Here is a 6,000-nt window from a genome sequence, read left to right on the forward strand (position 1 = left end):
GCTGAATAGCTTCTTTGGGAGTGTTTTTATTTAAATGGTGGAAGTAAAATTGAGTAGCTTCTGTTCTGTTTCACATGATAGTTGCAAGTATTTTGTTTAAAAAAAAACAAATTCATTCGGATGTTAGCTCCCTTTATCTCTACATTCATTCACAAGCAGATAAAACTAAAATCAAAGTTCAAACATATTACCAGCTAGTAAAACAATTGAGCTTGTTTTCCCAGGACACTGCCAGTCTCTGTCCCAATACAAAATAACATGTAATTCACACTAAACATTTCAAAATTCATTTTAGAGAACTGAACACAGAGCTTGTCCAAAGTGATTATATTTAGAATATTCAATTAGAAGTTAACTCCCTTTAATTCTACATTCCACCACAAGCAGATAAAGCTAAAAAGAACTTCAATAATATTATTAACCAACAAAATTAGTGACCTTATTTTTGCTGTCACTCAAAGTCTCTCTCACTTTACAAATTAACATACCATTTTTAATCTGCGTTTCTAAATTCAGTTTAGGCAACCTAATATGGAGCATGTCTGAAGTGATTATGTTCAGAAGGTGAGTGTATGTCACTAAACAGTTTGGACTCGGAGATTAGAAGCACCTCCTTACATTGCAGAATGTCTCTCCCTGCATCTTTTTTTTCAAATTGCTCTGACCCTAAAATGCATAGTAAAGGAAAGCTGTGTGCCTGAGAAACAAAAAAAAATGAGTTGGCAGTGATACATAACACCTAGGTAAACTTTTGAAAGAGCATCTAATGAACTAGAACAGGACAGTCCATACATCCATATCTAACAGTCTGGGTGCATCAGGAATGTTTAGTTAAATTAGAGAGTATTAAAATAATCATTACCACAGATGTAAGTTATAAACAGTACATGTCTCTGCTCACTGATAGCTCTGACAGGGGCACATAACTCATAAAAATCAGTAAAAATTCGCTGTTACACGACACCAGTGTTAACCATGTATAAAGGGCCCACTCAGGTTTAATGAGATGCATGAATCAGAGAATGGTGTAACAAGTGATGTGAGTTTGAACCAATTCAATGTTGTTAATTTACTTTGAGATGATAACAAATGTTACTGCAATGTGGGATTTTGGATCCATTAACTTCATATTCAGGAGCTTTAAAGATACTCAATAAACAGGCTGAACTAACCAGAACGTCATTGCATTCAATGTCATGTTTTCTGACAGTCACACAGTGAATGCTGTATTTAGTGACTTTCCTTTTTAAAGAAGAAATGCCAAGTGAAATGTATCCATTGAGAATCAATGGGAAAATATCGTTTGTTTGGTAGGATTTTACTTTAGTTGATTCATTTTCTCTGTATTAGGCCAGATACAATAGTTGGCAGCAATTAAACTGACTGCAGAAAAGGTCCTTGAGTTCCCAGTTTCATTTACTGGAAGCAGGTGGAGATTCTGCAGTGGATCAAAGATATTTTGTTTCACTGTTGACCAGTTGGTGGAAAGCAAACTGCAAACCATAACCACCGCCTCCTCAGAAACAAATCCACTCAGCAACAATGCTGGAGGAAAGTTTATTTTTCAGTTATGTAACTTGGAGAACTAGTCACTCCTCTCATTGAAGGAAATATTCGCAGAGTCTCAGACACAACCTTAACATCAACAGTTCATTTGAGGATCACTACAGCACTGTTTAATATTGAGAAAAATTGATATATAGTCAGAGAGTCATGTAGTGATACAGCATGGTTACAGATACTTCGGTCCAACCAGTCCATGCCAGTCATAATCCCAAACTAAACTAATCCCACCTGTGTGTACTTGGCCCATATCGTTCCAAACATTTGATATTCATTTACTTATCCAAATGTCTTCTGAAGGTTGTAAGACCATCCCACACAAAAACCATTCTCTGTGTAAAAAGTTGTCTCTGATATGTTTTTTTTAATTTTTCTCCTCTCATTGTAAAAACATGTTCCCTATTGTTGAAATCTCCCACCATAGGGAAAATTCGCCAATGTCTTAGTCAAAAATTGAAAACAATCCCAGCTCCAAACAATTACAAAATATCACTATGGATCTTCCTCGAGTCCAAAAAAGATTGTCCCCTTTGATCAATGATTTGTAAAATTTACTCGTGTATCTACTGTGATAGACGTTTTCAAATAACTTCTTAAATGCAAATGGTTCACATCAATCGGATTAAAGTAACATTTTGTGCACTACCCCACACACAAAAAAAAAACTAGTTTGTTAACATGATTTGCTCTGAGGAAGTCTACGATGGATTCTTTTATCAAACAAAATCATTTCCACTGTTGTGAGCGCTCGGCTATCTTCTGTGCAATGGTCTGAATTTTAAGTTGTGTCTGACTGCAGATGAAACTGGCTGATCTGGGTAAAAGTACAGTTTGTGCCTTTCACATTGTTGATGTATATTGCTGACTTTAGTTGAATAAAGAGGTGTTGTCTCAGGCATCGTCTGGCACTATTAATTAGACCATTAATTTCCACATCACTAGCCAGATTATCAGGTGGAGTTTATTGATATGTGATATTTTTGAAATGAAAGCTTCGTACATTTCCAGTACAAATCATGTCAATTAGAGCCATTCACCTTTCCACTCATGGCTTGATAAACCTATATGAGGTCGCCCTCCCGAACTCTCACCCTCCAGTGATAAAGGTTCCAGTCTATCTGGAATTCCAACGGTGGTTCTGTTCCCTCACATTCTGCTGTTTAAGATCCTCCTGCCACCCCAGGTCCACAGACAGTGTCCCTTGATACCAGTTCAAAGAAATGAAAGGACCTTGTCCCACCATATTTTTCAATTTTCTTTGGCTTCAAACACCATCAAAAATAAATGTTTGTGTAATTGCTGATTTATGGGAGAATGCCGTGTACACAATATCTGCTGAAATACCTGCCATACCATCCTGAATCTGGTTCGCAGGTTCATCTGTTGCTCACAAATGCAACCAGACATCAGGTAACAATGAACATCGCCCACACCCAACCCTCCACCATTCCCCTCTGTACTTTGCACTTTGTGAAATCCGTGTTGTCAATAATCAGTTAAAAGAAAGTTTTTTTTTAAACTTTCTTAATTCATGTTGCTGATCTTGGCTGAGTAAAGGTATGTTGCTGTCAGCATTTCTGGGGAACATGTCTGCATTTTTTCCATGTCAGTTTACAATGATATTAAGTCAAGAATTGTCAAAATGTCCTGAGAAACAACGTTTAGAAATGGGCCTATTATCTCCTCAGGGCTGTACCAACTGTTTGAATATTGATACAGTTCTGCCCCTACGTTTTCCCCATAAACCATGATTTACAGCATTGGAGGTCATATCTATGTTGATAATGGATTAGACCCTACACAATGTTCCCGAATGTTTACAGTGCTATCACCTGCAGGGTTATGGACAACATGCTATAAATTGGGTGTTGGCTGGAAGGCTCTGTCTTCACGTGATACAGGTGCGATGGGCGAAGTGATCTCTCTCTGTCGTGAAAATTTCTGCTACTCTAAATTCATCTTTCCTACTTTGTCTCGTTCAGAGGCTCTTCATACCAGAAATATTCCAAGCATTCGTTTCAATGAGATCAATACACTCCACCTGATAGTCTGGCTCGTGATGTGGAAATTAATGGTCTAATTAATGGTGCCAGATGATGCCTGGGACAACATCACTTTATTCAACTAAAGTCAGCAATATACATCAACAATGTGAAAGGCACAAGCTGTACTATATCCAGATCAGCCAGTGTCATCTGCAGTCAGACCAAAATTCAGACCATTACACAGAAGATAGATGAGTCCTCACAACATTGGAAATGATTTTGTTTGATAAAACAGTCCATCATAGACTTGCTTTGAGCAACTCGTGAATATTGCTTGATTTTTTTTTCCGTGGGGTAACACATGAAATTAGATTACTTACAGTGTGGAAACAGGCCCTTCAGCCCAACAAGTCCACATCGCCCCGCCGAAGCGCAACCCACCCATACCCCTACATCTACCCCTGACCTAACACTACGGGCAATTTAGCATGGCCAATTCACCTGACCTGCACATCTTTGGACTGTGGGAGGAAACCGGAGCACCTGGAGGAAACCCACGCAGACACGGGGAGAATGTGCAAACTCCACACAGTCGCCTGAGGTGGGAATTGAACCCGGGTCTCTGGCGCTGTGAGGCAACAGTGCTAACCACTGTGCCACTGTATTCCGACTGATGTGAACCATTTGTACTTCAAGTTATTTGAAAATGTCCTTTATAACAGATATGTGAGTAAATTTTAGAAATCATTGATCAAAGGGACATTTTTTTTGGATTCAAGGAAGATCCATAGTGATATTTTGAAAATGTTTGGAGCTGTGATTGCTTATATTTTTAACTAAGACATTGGCATACAGTGCACAACTTCACAATTTGCTGTAACATGAAATTCGTAACCACTGTGAACCTGGAAGGTGATGGTTCAGAATTTAACAAGGACCTAACAAGGTTCGTGAATGGACCAACGAATGATTCATGAAATTTAACAAAGGCATTTCTGAAATGATTAATTTAGCTAGGATGAATGTAGACACACAAATTCACATCTCTGTTTGCATTTCAATATACTATAAATCACTTTTCTATTATATCCTAAAATACCTGCGTCTTCGTTCATATTTAATAAACTCTATCTTGTTCCAGTGTTATGATAGTTTCTTTATTTACTTCACTCAAGACTGTATGCTGTATTCTTGCCTCAGTATTGACCAAACTCAGTTTGGTGCCAGCTTATATCACTTGAGCTGCTTTTTCAGGAAGTGAATCTCTCCACCTGTTATGTCAAAATAATCTGTTCATGCTTAGTTTGAAATTAATCCTGTTAATATCATCCCAAATTCAGGCTCGGTTATTTTGTATTTATTCATTGGAAATGAACAGAATATGACTGATCTGTTCTTGGTGGAGTGGGAGAGGGAGTTAAAGTGTTCAGCCACGGGGCCGTGGGGTTGGTTTGCACTGGTGTCCCAGAGATGATCTCTGAAATGATCAGCAAGTTAGTGTCCGGTCTCCCAGATGTAGAGGAGACCATGTCAGGTGGAACAGACACAGCAGATGACATTTGTTGAAGTATAAATAAATTTCTCTGGATCATTTGGGGCCTTGTCGGAGGTGAGGGGGAGGTGTGGGCGCAGATTTTGCACTTCCTGTGGTGGCAAAGGAAGGTGATAGGGGTGGGAAGTGGGCTGGTGGAGGGGCATGGACCTGACGAGGGAGTCGCAGAGGGAATGGTGCCACCAGAATGCAGATAGGGGTAGGGAGCGAAATATACCCGAGTGATGGGGTCTGTTTACAGGCGGTGGAAGCAGCGGAGGATGATATGATGTATGCAAGGTCGGTGCATTGGAAGTTGAGGACCAGGAGGGCTCCCTGTTGAGGTTGGAGGAACGGGGTTCAAGGGCATCGTCGACAACGTGGGAGGGGAAATTGCAATTTTTGAAAAAGGAGGTTATCTGGGATGTTTTATGGTGGAACTGGTCCTCCTGGGAGCAGGTGCGGTGGAGGCAGAGGAATTGACAATAAAGGGATGGCATTTTTACGGGAGGTCAGGTGGGAGGAGTGTAGTCCAGGTAGCTGTGGGAGTCAGAAGGCTTGTAGTAAATGTTTAGTTGGTCACTGGAGATAGAGGTGGAGAGGTCTCGGAAAGGGAGCGAGGTGTCCGAGATGGTCCCTCTGAAGTTTAGGTCAGGGTGGAAGGTCTTATTAAAGTTGATGAACTGTTCAACCTCCTAGTGGTAGCATGAGGTGGCATTGATACAGTCATCAATGTAGCGGTGGTAAAGGTGGGCAATGGTACCAGTGTAGCTGTGCAAGATTGACTGTTCCACATATCTGACGAAGAGGCAGGCATAGCTGGGGTCTTTCCAGGTGTCCATGGCTACCCCTTTGGTTTGGAGGAAGTGGGAGGATTGAAAGGAAATGTAGTTGAGGTTGAGCATGTACTGCTTGGGTTGG

Source organism: Chiloscyllium punctatum, chromosome 31, assembly GCF_047496795.1.
Source record: "Chiloscyllium punctatum isolate Juve2018m chromosome 31, sChiPun1.3, whole genome shotgun sequence".
Lineage (NCBI taxonomy): Eukaryota > Metazoa > Chordata > Chondrichthyes > Orectolobiformes > Hemiscylliidae > Chiloscyllium > Chiloscyllium punctatum.